Below are 14238 nucleotides of genomic sequence, written 5' to 3' on the forward strand. Positions count from 1 at the left end.
ATGATATTGAAAGATTTTGTCCAAAATAAATTTTTTGCTTTTTTTTTCTAAAGTGATAAAGAAAAATCAAATATGATATTAAAAGAATTTTGTATAAAATAAATTATTTTGCTTTTCCTAATATGATAAATCAAAAGAGATTTTGTATAAATAAATTAATTTGCTTTCTTCCTAAAGTGATAAGTCAAAAATGATTTGAATTTTTTTAAATAATAGATATTCTCATTAATGACTTTATTTTCCATTTTAATAAAAAAGATTATAAAACATAAGATTTCTTATTATTACAAAAGATTTTACCTTTTTCTTTTTTCTAACAAAATAAATGAATAAAATATCTTAACCATTGCTACAATTAATATTTTAAATAATAGTAAAAAAATATAGGATGAAATTAGGTGGCTACAGCATGCCCCCTTTGTGCATTCTTATAGAATTAGAAGGTGGACGAAGGTGTAGCCACTAACTCATCAAACTAAGATATTTTAATGGCGTTAGGGGCCAGGGATAAAAAAAGCGCCTCATGACAAAAGAATGAATAAGCTAAAGGCCAAGGATAAAACAAGCGTCATCTAGCAACATGGTGTCAAGGGCCAGAGATAAAACAAGCGCCTCATGACAAAGGAATAAATAAGCTGGAGGCCAGGGATAAAACAAGCGTCATCTCAGCAACATAGTGTCAAGGGCCAGGGATAAAACAAGCGCCTCATGACAAAAGAATAAATAATCAAGCTAGATGTCATATATTAAATTATCATATCAAGAATGTATACCATGCCACCTATGGAAATGCAGACAATGTGAAAAGCCATGTATGCATGAACATGTTAATTAGGTATAATAAAAAAAAATTGAATCATTGTTTACTTTTCTCAAGAAAGAAAAGACCAAAACATGCGCAATAGACCAATAACGTTCATGAGTACTGAAACCTCAAGTACAAGCCCATATCCCCGAAATATTAGTGACTTGACGAGAAAATGCTAGAACCAAAGCTAATCGTCGCTCTATGCATAGTATTTCTTCACATAGTCTGTACTTATCGGGTTAGACAAGTCATCTCCGTCCATATTTGTCAAAATTAAAGCTCCTCATGAGAAAGCCCTTTTTACTATATACGGTCCCTCGTAATTAGAAGTCCATTTTCCTCTGTGATCCTTTTGAAAAGGCAGGATCCTTTTTAACACTAGATTTCCTTCTTGAAAATGGCGATATCGAACTTTTTTGTTATATGCTCGTGCTATTTTCTTTTGGTAGAACTGTCCTCTACATAGTGCAGTCAGTCTCCTTTCTTCTATGAAATTCAATTGCTCGTACCTTACTTGAGCCGACTTTGTTTCATCTAGTTCTACCTCTTGGATTACCCTAAGGGATGACACCTCAACTTCAATAGGTCAAACTGCTTCGAAACCATACACCAGTGAAAAAGGGGTTGCCCTTGTTGACGTGCGAACTGATATTCTATATCCATGCAATGCAAAAAGCAACATTTCATGCCAATCTTTATAAGTGACAGACATTTTTTAGAGAATCTTTTTGATATTTTTGTTTGTTGCTTCCACTACCCCATTCATCTTAGGGTAAAAAGGAGTGGAATTAGAATGTTTAAGTTTGAACTAACTGCACAACTCCTCCATTAATTTGTTATTCAGGTTTTATCCATTGACAACGGCTTGCTTGGTGACACTCTTGTATGAAGCAACCTCTACCCACTTCTTGAAATAGTCTAGGGCTACCAAAATGAATTGATGGTCGTTTGATACCTTTAGCTCAACTTGCGAAGATTTTGTCGTATTACAATCTTTGTATCAAAACCAAGCATATTTCGATGGGACCATGCAAAATATCTTTGAACTCGTGTAGCAGGGGCACATGATCTGATTGATCCTGCTCTGGAACTAAAGTGCCAATTCACACTTCTTTCACTTCTTCTAGTGTTACTAAATTGATAGCCTTCAAAGTCTCTTGATATGACATAGTTCTATTTCTTGCTCTATCAATCTTAGTAATTCAGGAGATATATCATATTCATCCTCTTCAATATTCTGCTTAAGATTACAGATTGAAACCTCAAAATCAATAACGTCATCGATGTCACCTTCAACTTTGGTGCCCCTATTACGGATACTAAATTGTACCGGTAAAAAGCAAAAAAGGAGAGACAAGAGGAATAGACACGATATTTAGGATAGAATCAACATTCTTCATTTCTTAAAAAAAAATAAAGGAAGTACATAATGACTAGGGTATTAAAATGCAACTTTGTAAAAACAAGGAAGGATGCCCTTATTACAAAAAGAAAAGAAACCCTGTGACCTTAGGCATAATCAGAGGGTGCATAAAACGCTATTACTTTTGTGATCCCTTAGAGACTTTTAGCGTCTTCTTGATCTCCCAATTGTTCAACTCAAATTTTGTTGGACACTGATAAACTAATGGATTAGGCGAAATAGTATTCTCGGAGATAACCGTAATTGAGGTATCTTTTGAAGTTTCCTTATTAGATGAAGCATCAATAATTATATCGACCTCGATTTCTTGCATGCTCATTTGTCCTACCAAAAGAATCTTTGCATCCATCAACTTTTGTACCTTATTCTTGAACTCACAACAATCCTCAATGAAATGGTCATCTATCTCAGGGTGGAATAAACACTGCTTCTCGTTGGCACATCCAAACTTCTCCCCTCATCATTGTTAAACCTTGGTGACAAATATCCAGCTCCATGAAGGATTTGGAAAAGTGCATTCATTGAAGTAGTCACATCACACACCTCATTCTTGTATCTTTCTTTGAATGTGTCAACAACATTTATGGTGGGACCCTCATTATTTGGTAAAGGGTTCTGGTTAACGTCAGGCTCTTCTCCTGTTTTCTTGAATTTCAACCATTTGGCCTTGACTAGACTTTGCACTTTAGCTTCCAAAGGAAAACAATTCTCCGTAGAATTCCCAACTGCCCCAGTGTGATATTCACATTTTGCGTTGGGGTCATACCAGTTACGATATGATGGTTGCAAAGGCTCTTATGGTACGATAGCTACTTGACGACTCTTTAAAAGTTGAGGCAAAAGCTTTGTATATGACATAGGTATGAGATCAAAATGGGTTTGCTTCCAATTGCTCCTCGCGTTTCTCTGAGTTGCCTGACAAAATGGACTTTTACCTTCATTCTGATAACTAGGAGAGTAATTTGTCTGCCCCACATTTGGTGAGAATACATGCACTACTCTTTGAGTTGAGCTCAACTCATGTATTTCTTCCTCTTTTTTCTTTGGGGTCATCATCCTTCTTGTCTCTGAAGAAGAATCAGTGATCCTTCCATTTTTCACTCCAAATTCAATCCTCTCCCCAATTGTTATGACGTCCGAGAAATTAGTTGAAGCACTTCCAACCATTCTATCATAGTGTGGGGCCTGAAGAGTGTTTATGAACATGGCTGTCAATTCTTTGTCGGTTAGGGGAGGTTGCACTTATACAACTAACTCTCTCTATCGTTGTGCATATTCCTTAAAAGCTTCAACATTCTTTTTTTCCATCCTTTGAAGATCCAGACGGTCGGGTGCCATATCAATGTTGTACTTATATTGTTTTAAGAATGAATCGGCAAGATCCTTACACCTATGCACTTGTGAACCATCCAATTGCATGTGTCAGCGAGAAGCTGAGCCAACTAAGCTTTCTTGGAAGCAATAAATCAACAATTTATCATCACGAGCGTAAGCTGACATTTTCCGACAGTACATAACTAGATGACTTTTTGGGCACGTGGTTCCATTGTACTTCTCAAAATCTAGAATCTTAAATTTGGGAGGGATCACTACATCTGATATTAAACATAGTTGTGTTGCGTCGATACTCCCGTACATGTCTGCACCTTCAATGGCACACAATCTTTCTTCTAGAAATTCTAGTCTTTTTCTACTACTCTGCTCTTCTGAAATTTTCTTACCACTTTCCGTAGTTGGAGTGGATATAGGATTACTCACATGGGCTGCCTGTTGGGTGGTTGTGTTAGAATTTGGCATGAAAAATGATGTAGGATATGTCCTATCCACCATACGTGGACTATACGACCTTTGAGGAGTGAAACCCGGAGGGTATGCAGGCATGTCCTCTAGTACCTGATTCAGATCCACTTCCACTTGTGAAGAAGTCCCTACAACACTCTTTCCTCTTCCAGTGGTGAGCAATTCTAGGATTTTTGCCAATTCATCTTTCAAACCTTCAACGTCTTAACGAACTGCTTGAACCTGATCATTGGTTTGCTCATCCATTATTCGAGCCTTTCTTCTTGTCCAATATGGATGCTAAGGAGGCGAACCTTGAGCTATTTTGCAAGTTTTGGCTTTTTATCTTTTCAAAAAGAAAATAATAATTCAAGTGAGCAAGAAGAGAGATAAGAAAAAAAAATAACAAAATAAAGTACTTTTATTAAATGAATGTAAAATGACATAAACAAAGACTTAGTTTACTTTTAAAATGAAAAGTACAATGACTCTAACACCTAATGGTAGCACCCAAAATGTCCGAGGTACTGTCCTATGATTCCTAGAAAATGAGACAATTCTCTATTGGTGTCGCGTGTAGGTATAACACCTTGCCGGAGAGTCCTAGCTTGCATTGAGAATTGATCTGCCATACTCGCCATTTGTCTTAATTTTTCAGCCCCTCGTTCCATTCGACCTATAGCATCATCATACTTACGTCTCAATGTCTCGTACTCGTCCTTCCACATCATGAAATCTATCGACATTTCTTGATATTTTTCTATTAATTGAGCATAGTCATCTGTTAAGACTTCCTTTGCTTTGCGACATATCAGCAACTGGTTTTCAGAACTGTTAACGGCTTTTTGCAAAAATCTATTTTTGTTTTCCACTTCTATAAGTTGGGATTTGTATTCTTTAATCGAATGTTGTAGAACCTCAATTTCCATAGCGGTCTATTGAGATGACGTTGCTTGTTCATGTATATGCATTTTGGAATTCTAAGGCAACTCTATTCAATCTTTCTATTTCATGTTTCAAATCTGCAATGCATACCGTTTTAGCTTCTATCTCTTCATGTAAGTTGGCAATATTCCTTAATAAACTCTTATTCTTTTTTCTCACTTGGATTGCCTCAGTTTTAAAGAATCGTTTTCCTTCTCCAACTGCAATCGCTTTTGTTTCGCCTCGTCTAAATCTCTTTGAGTATTAACAGCTTGCTGGACCCATTTCTTGACTTCTTCTCTTAACTTTTCGTTATATGTTGCCAAAACACAATTCATTTCTCTTAATTGCTTTAATTCCCTTTCTTTATCATGATATTTCTTCAATTCTATAGCATTAATTGTAATTCCAATTCTAGATGCTCTTCAATTATTATACTGTTCTGTACCCTCACAATGTCGCAAACTCTTCATCTTCTTTACAAATTTTCATGCCTCGACTGCTTCATGAATTTTATTATTTGCTATGTTGGACTCATACGAGAATTTTCAATCTTCTAGCTCACATACAACTGACGCAAATTGTTTTAACCAGAATTGACGTAGTACCAAAAGAGGAGAATAAGCAATGCCTCCCCATAAGCCTAATAGTGGGATAAAAACCAATTTTTCACAACGGTATGTCAAAGGACTTGTGGGCATCCAAGGGGCTCTCCAAATTGCTTCTATTGTCGTTAAATGGCTGAAAAACCCCAAATTCTGGATCCTTTGGATCCTAGTGTGCACTATTGAATTCTCTAATAGCGTTTCTTGTATTATTCCACGGGTTGCTGAATTTTATTTGAGGATATCCAAAATTATTAGGATATCTTAGATGACTGGAAATCCAAATGAAGAGCATAGGAGCACAACTGAAGAATTTTCTTTTACCTTGGATTTGACAATGATTTAACGATCTGAAAGTCTCTACCATGATTGGGATAACAGGGTTTACCCCTCGTTCTATCCCAACAAAAATCTTAACAACCTCTTCTTCAACATATCCTTTAATTCTATGAAAAATAATTGTTCCATAGATACATAATGCGATGAGAGACAAACCCTTCTTCCCTAATAAACAACCACTCACAAGATTGATGAGATAATTGATGGGAATACAATTCCTACCTTCTTTTGTCTTCATTTGTTTCTTTAGCTCAGATACATGAATGTCACCCATAAACTTTGATAGTGACTGTTATAGAGTCAACTTTCGATCATAGATATACGGCTTATTCCCTCTGTCAACTGGTAGGCTAATAAGTGCTTGATATTCTTCTATAGTAGGAGTTAAGTCGAACGTGTTGAACATGAAACACTTCAACATAGGGTCCCAGAAATGTGACAAAGCTTGCAATGTTGATGTATTAATGGTAGTGTATAAAAGGTCACCTATGCTTCCATATGCTTTTGTAAACTCTGCTCTTTGCTCCGGCATTAAGCTTTCCCATAAACTTTTTAACTCTTTCAGGTTATTGTTGATGAATCCCAACTGACAAGTCTTTGGAAGTTGAACTTCTAATTTCTTTGGCCAACTCACCCCTGACTCTAGTTGAAAATGTTCCGACCACTGAGATACATTCTCCCACAAGTCTTCATTAGGAATCAATTGGACAACGACCTCAGACGCGTAAGTATCTACCATCCTAGGACTATGTATAAATAAGAATGAGTCTAGATGTACTGATGAATGTGATAAAGAAAACAATCAACTAATGCAATGGCTCAAACAAACTTAGTGAAGTTAATGTTAATATCCTATCTGACACAGGCCCTCAAAATGGTGTATAGTCACACTTGATCATACAACCAAATTAAGTGAGAACTTTTCGTGTGCTTGCACGGGAGCAACAACTCCTCGAAGGTCAAACACTACTATATTCTCGAATCTAATCCTACAGGTACAGCCCGGGCTAGTGTGTGAGAATAATAAGACAGAAAAATAAAATTCTAAAATATATGAATTAACATGATATGCGAATCATAATGAGTGACGTTGAATAAAAGTTCTAAAAGATAAAAGGTCCTCAATTTGATCACAACCGTCACATGTGATTGTATGATCAAATTGAGCGAGAATTTTTTGTGTGCCTGCACGGAAGCATAAGCTCCTCGAAGGTCAACACTACTCCATCCTCGTTTCTAATTCTATATGGTAAAGCCCGGGCAGGAGGCTTGTGATTGTGTGTGAAACAATAATAAACAACACAATAAAAAGAAAATAAAACAAAAAATAAATAAATATACAAGATCAAGACAAAAGAAAAGGTCAAACTCTTAAGGTGGAACCTCATGTCCCCAGCGGAGTCGCCAAACTGTTGCCACGTATCCGAGACAACGCGGAGCAGCCGACATCTTTAAAAAGGGTTTAATTTTAAAAACGAAAAAAGAGGAGTCGCCACCAATCTTTTTTACGGTGTGATTGGACACCGAAATAAAGTAAATCATTTTAAACAAAATAAAAGCTGATCTACGAAAAAAAAATAGAGTTGAGTTCGGGAGTCATTTGTGTACGGAAAAGGTGTTAGCACTCTGTCACACCCGTTTTAGAAAAAGGTGGTCAAATTTAATGTCTTGAATAAAATTCATTTTTTAAAAGAACTATGTTTTATTTCATTGCTCACTACTCCAATATTTGGAGCAATGATCCCATAAAATAAGTGGAATACACCCATTAATTATACTATATTGAGGAAAAATTCATCACCTTAAAAGAATGAGAAATTATTACAATTTCTCAAATTCTATCATAGGCTAGTCTTCGAATAATTTTTTTTTTAAAACATTGATTAAATATATTTTCTCTTCGGATCAAATCTCGGACTCTCAAAGATATTGATCCCTCACCTTAAGAATCTAGAAATAACGGACTCCTAGAAATTTCTAGATTCCATCGTAGGATTTTTTTTTTAGCGAAATCGATGTGGGTTATTACAAAAAAGGTTGATTAGGAAACCTTATGAAATATCTATTTAATTTTGAGTTTTAAAATAAATAATTTTAAAGCAAAAAAAAAATTAAATGGTTTAAAGAGAAAAATTAAAAAAAATTCAAAATTAAATACAATTATGGTTAAAAGTATTTTAAAATTTTCAAGAAATTTTTAATGAAAGTCAAATAGAAATAAAAAATATACCACACAATAAATTAGGCAAATAATTTAGGATATCAATGTATGCATATAATAAATATAATCATAGTAATAAAAATTAAGTTAAAAGAAAAGGAAAAGAAAAGATATATAATAACGATAAATAAAATAAGAGAAAAAATGAAAAAAGAACTAAATGAAATAATGAACAAATAAATATGTAAAAAAAAAATTAAATAAATAAGTGAAGAAAAGAGGACATAGGGATGATAGTAAGTTAAAAAAGATTAAAAAAAAAATTATGAAAGGAAATAATAATAATGATATAATAATAAAAATAGCAAAAAGTTTAATGATAATGATAGTAGACCCGGGGTTTGCCACAAATTAGAAAAATTTAATAAGTATAAAATAAAATTAGATATTATGTAATTTTATTAATTTTCTTTTTTCTAAAATAGTAAAAATATGATAAAGATAAAGATAATTGTCCAAAATAATTTTTTTTGCTTTTTTTTCCTAAAGTGATAAAGATAAATCAAATACGGTATTAAAAGAATTTTGTATAAAATAAATTATTTTGCTTTTCCTAATATGATAAATCAAAAGAGATTTTGTATAAATAAATTAACTTGCTTTTTTCCTAAAGTGATAAGTCAAAAATGATTTGATTTTTTTTAAATAATAGATATTCTCATTAATGACTTTATTTTCCATTTTAATAAAAATATTAAAAAACTTAAAATTTCATATTATTACAAAAGATTTTACCTTTTTCTTTTTTTTTAACAAAATAAATCGATAAAATATATTAACCATTGCTACAATTAATATTTTAAAGAATAGTAAAAAGATGTAAGATAAAATTAGGTGGCTATAGTTATATTAAAGATAAAGCCACTTGTAGCCTTTGAGTCATCTGAGAGGAAGTTCCAATCAGCATCGATGTAACCTTCATGTACAACGAGAAACTTTTGATAATGTAATCCTATGTTTTGAGTTTCCTTGAGATATCTCATTACTCTTTCTACAACATTCTAGTGTTCTAAACTAGGTATGCTAGTAAACCTACAGCATATGTTATATCTGGTCTTGTACAGTCAACAACATATCTTAGACTTCCTATGATGCTAGCATATTTGAATTGATTAACATTGTTCCTGATGTTTTTGGACAATTTTACATTGGAATCATAGGGTGTACAAGCTGGTTTGCTGTCAAAGTAGTTGTACTTCTTTAGGATATTTTCTATATAAACAAATTGATCTAAGTAGATGTCTTTTTCGTTCTAGTAATTTTGATGCGTAGGATTACATTAGCTTCTTCTAAGTCTTTCATTTCAAAGTTTGCACTCAGCATTGATTTTACATCATTTATGACGTGAAAGTTTAATCCAAAGATAAACATGTCATCTACGCATAAGCATATGATGGTACACAACTTATCTTCAATTTTATAGGAGATACATTTGTCACTCTCATTTACTTTGAACAATTTGGACATGATTTTGTTGTCAAACTTTTCGTGTCATTGCTTAGGAGCTTGTTTTAGGTCATAGAGGGATTTATCTAATTTACAAACTTTAGATTCTTGACCGTGAACTATGAAACCTTCAAGTTATTCCATATAAATCTCTTCTTCTAAATCACCACTTAGGAAGATTGTTTTAACATCCATTTTATGTATTAAGAGATTGGTCAGGACAACTATAAAAATTAGCACTCTAATTAAGGTGATTCTAGTAACTGGGGAGAAAGTGTCAAAGAAATCTATGTTTTTCCTTTACCTATAGCCTTTTTGCTACTAATCTAGCCTTATATTTATTTACTAATCCATTATATCTGAGTTTCTTCCTTAAAACTCATCTACAGCCTATTGCTTTACAGCTAGGGGGTAGGTCAACTAGGTGCCAAGTCCTATTAGATTCAAGAGAATCCATTTCATCATTGATAGTTTCTTGCTATAAGTTGGCATCTACTGAGGATAAGGCTTCTGTTAGATTCTTTGGATCTTCTACGTTATACATTTCGAAGTCTTCTCCAAAATCTTTTATGGTTCTAGCCCTCTTGCTTCTTCTAGTTTCGAGATCTACTTCCTTATCTTGGGTTTGGATTCTAACTGAAGGTAGACTACTTCAACTTGAGCACTCACTAGTTTGACTATTTAAGTCCCCACTATTTCTAGATTACCTTGTTCTCTAAGTCATAGAACCTATAGCCTTTACTGTTTTCAGCGTATCCTATGAAGATACATTCATTGGCTCTACTGGCTAGTTTTCTTCTTTTTGGACCAGGTATTCTAACATAGGCTAGACATCCCCATGCTTTAAGATAAGACAAGTTTGGTATTTTATTCTTAAAAACTTCATGTGGTGAAGTTTTTACTGTTTGATTTGGGAATCCTATTAAAGACATAGTTAATTATCTTAATTATTTCACCCCACCAATATGGTACTGCTGCTCCTAAATCAAGCAAGATAACAACTACTAACTCAATTAGAGTTATATTCTTCCTTTCAATTTTTCCATTCATTTTAGGAGAATAAGGTGCAATTGTTTCATGTCTTTTGAGTTATAAAACTCATTAAAAGCAACAGAATCATATTCAGTTCCTCTTTCACTACGAAGTCTCTTAATTTTTTTGTTAAACTGATTCTCTATTTGAGTTACAAACACCTTGAACATGTCAAATGCATTACTTTTATTTTTCAGCAGGTAAATAAAAGTAAAGTAAGAATAGTCATCTACAAAGGTTATAAAATACATTTTAATGTTCCTAGTTAACATGCCATCAAATTCACATAAATCAGAATGAATAAATTTTAGAGGTTCAGTTACCCTAGTTACAGATTTATGCAAATTCTTTGTTATCTTAGCATTACAACATGCACATTTCTCAAATTCATGCGAAGATGATTTAGGAATAAGCTTCTACCTACTTATATTGCTAATTAGTCTTTTATTAACATGACAAAGTGTAGCATGCCAAACATTAAAAGTAGACAACATGTAAGCAGAAGATAATTTCTTATTCATTTCCATATTCAATTTAAACATGTCATTACTAGCAGAACCCTTTGCCAAAATATATTGTTTTTAGTTAAAGTAAACAAGTCTAATCTTATGGTTTGTGTGAGGCCAGCCTTGTTGAGGAGATATCAGGAGACCAAATTCTTTCGAAATTTTAGAAGTATGCAGAACTTCTTTTAGCACAAGCCTCTTGCTAGATATGAATTTTAGTTCTACTTCTCCAACACCGGTCACCTTAGTTGTATGATCATCTTCCATAAGGATTTTCTTATTCTTTGTCTCATTATATTTTCTAAATAAGCTAAGGTCGTGACAGACATGGCGAAATGCACCAATGTCTAGTTACCAACCTTCAGACCCTGATCACATTTATTTCTATGATTCTAGCTACTAAATCTTTTTCTACCAGGTTTGCCTATGTAGTAAGATGATTCCCATTTCTTCAATTTCTAGCTATATGCCCAGTTTCATTACAGTTATAACAAACTACTTGTACCGTACTTCTGGACTAAGGTTTCTGCAAGTTGTTCTATTCATTGGATCTACATTTCATCTTGTTCTCTTTTGGCTTTAGATCTAGTTTCAAAACTACGATAGATTTCTTCCTGGAAATTGAGTTTACCTCCTCATTTTGATCACTTTTTCTCACCTCCTCCTCTATCTTTAGATGCATGATGAGACTTTCCAGTGAGAACTCCTTGGTTTTGTGCCTTAGAGCATTTTTGAAATCTTTTCTCAGAGGAGGCAATTTGTCAATAATAACCGCAACATGAAATTGATCATCAAGTGCCATACATTTGCCGATAATTTCATGTGTTATATTCTAAATTTCATTCCATTGAGCCTCCACAGATCTATCATCAGTCATTTGATATAGTAGGTATTGACTTACCGCATACTTCTTTTATCCTGCTTCCTTAGTGTCATACTTTTTGTTAACCCGATTTTTTTTTTTAGATTTTTTTTAATATCAAAGGAATAAAAGAAATTGGAAATTAAGTATATAATTAATGGTTTTTCTATAAAAAGAAAAAGGAAAAAAGAAAAGAAAAGAAAAGAAAGGATATAAAGGAAGGAACAAAGAAGAGAAATTCCAAATTTCTTTTTCTTCTTCTCTTTCCCTTCACCGCCAAGTTTTCCTCATCCATTTGTTCATCATTTTCTTCACCATTTCTACACCAAATTTCAGAGAGGTTTCAAAGAGGTATAAGGCTGAGAAAGGAAGAAGAAGAAGTTCAAAAAGTGTAGGTTGAAGAAGACAAGGAGTTTGCAAGACCAACTTCTCTATAATTCACTAAACACATCTATGGTTTTTTATTGATTTCGAGCTACAAAAAAATAATTAAGAGGTAAGGTTTAAATTTACTGAAAGCTAATTCATTTTCAAACAAATTTTATGAAGAAATCTTGAGAAAATTCTGATGTTCATTAGGTGAATTTTGACAGAGAAGACAGGGCAGATTGTTTTCACACGAAATCAGAAGATCTCTTGTTTTTTTAATATTTCAGGGTGTACTAGTAGAGTTAGGATCTTTATTTGGTATGGTTGGAAAGCTTATTCCATTTATTACAACTCTTATGAAGAAATCGTGAACCAAAACAACTAAAAATAAGTTAAATTGTAGGGACAAGTTAAATGGGTCGTGGTGTACGTGATTGTTTGAGTTGTTTTGTTTCGAAGGATATCTGAGATTATACATAGGGAATCAGAATTTCATATCTTTAGGTAAGTTTTTGAGAACCTCCAAATAAATATTTTGACATAAATAAATCTCATTTTGGATAAGTATTGGAAGTGTTATGGTCATTTGAATATTATGCTGCGAATTTGGAAAATTTTGAGAAATGTATGGAATATGGTTTTATTTCTTAAAGTTAGACTTCTTAAGCATCATCTTTAGTGAGCCATATCATGCATAACATTTGAATATCATAATATTTAGGTTTCTAATACTCGGTTTTGATTGTTTGATAGACCAAGAGAAAATAGGTCGGGTCTACACACCGAGAAACTAGTTTAAGACTGTGAGTGACAAAAAGAAGTTTTGAAAATGATTCTTTTTTAAGAAAAACTGTTTCTTATAACTAAATGTTTAACGTACTTGACTACGAGTTTATAAATGATATATAATTTCTTTTTTTAGTTTTTGAGTATGAGTTTTGAGCTTAGATTTCATAATGGAATCCACATGTTAGCACGTAATTAATGAGTTCTGAAAAGCAGTTGAAATGACATTTGTTTAAGCAAAGCATAGTTTAAGCAAGAATTATTTTAAGATTTTCGGTTTTTCCACAAACAAGCTGAGTAAGTTTGAGTTTATACAAGGTTAAGATAAGCATATATGTTTTAATGTTTTCATATGCTTTATGATATTTCCATTGACTACATGACTGAGATCTTGAGCCTGAGGCTAGAGGATATCGTGTGCACACAAGTTAGGTTCCGTTGTTGACATTGAGCGTACTCTGTGACAACGATGCTGTCGTGAGTGTTGGGCGAGTCCCACTACGATAAAGACGATGAGAGTGTTGGGCAAGCTCCACTACATCGTAAAACTAGTAAACGACGGTTGTACTGGGCGTGCCTTATAAAATGTAATGAAGTCATGTTAGTTAAATAGTTTATAAATAGGAAATGTCTTGCTAGATTTTATAGATATACGTATTAAATGTTTAAAGGAGCTGTTTTCTGAAATTATTTATAGTTAACGCTTTGCTTGTTAGATTTATAAGTTTTCAATAATTATCATGAGTTCTGAATTACAGTTTTAAAGTATTGTCACTCACTAGGCTTTATAACTTACCCTTCCAAAATGTTTTTCCCACTTTTTAGGTAGAGATCGAGTTCCCAGTGCCTGATAGACTGCCTTAGTCTACTGAAGCTTCGATATGGATTGTCAATACGTGGTTAGAGTTGTGCATAGAGTCTATGGTATTATGATGTATACATCTTTGTATGATATAGATACTCTACAGTGTGGGTAAGTTTAGAAGCTGCGATTGCGTAAACCTTTGTGGGTTATGTTTTGATTAAGGTGTCTCCAGGTTTACTTGCGGAATCAGTTATTTTCGGGCTACACTTCATGTATGTTTATGATTAGTCTAGGTTCCACTATGTTGTGTTGCATGTATAATAATTTTTATAC

The sequence above is a fragment of the Cucumis melo genome, chromosome 11 (assembly GCF_025177605.1).
Source record: "Cucumis melo cultivar AY chromosome 11, USDA_Cmelo_AY_1.0, whole genome shotgun sequence".
Taxonomy (NCBI): Eukaryota; Viridiplantae; Streptophyta; class Magnoliopsida; order Cucurbitales; family Cucurbitaceae; genus Cucumis; species Cucumis melo.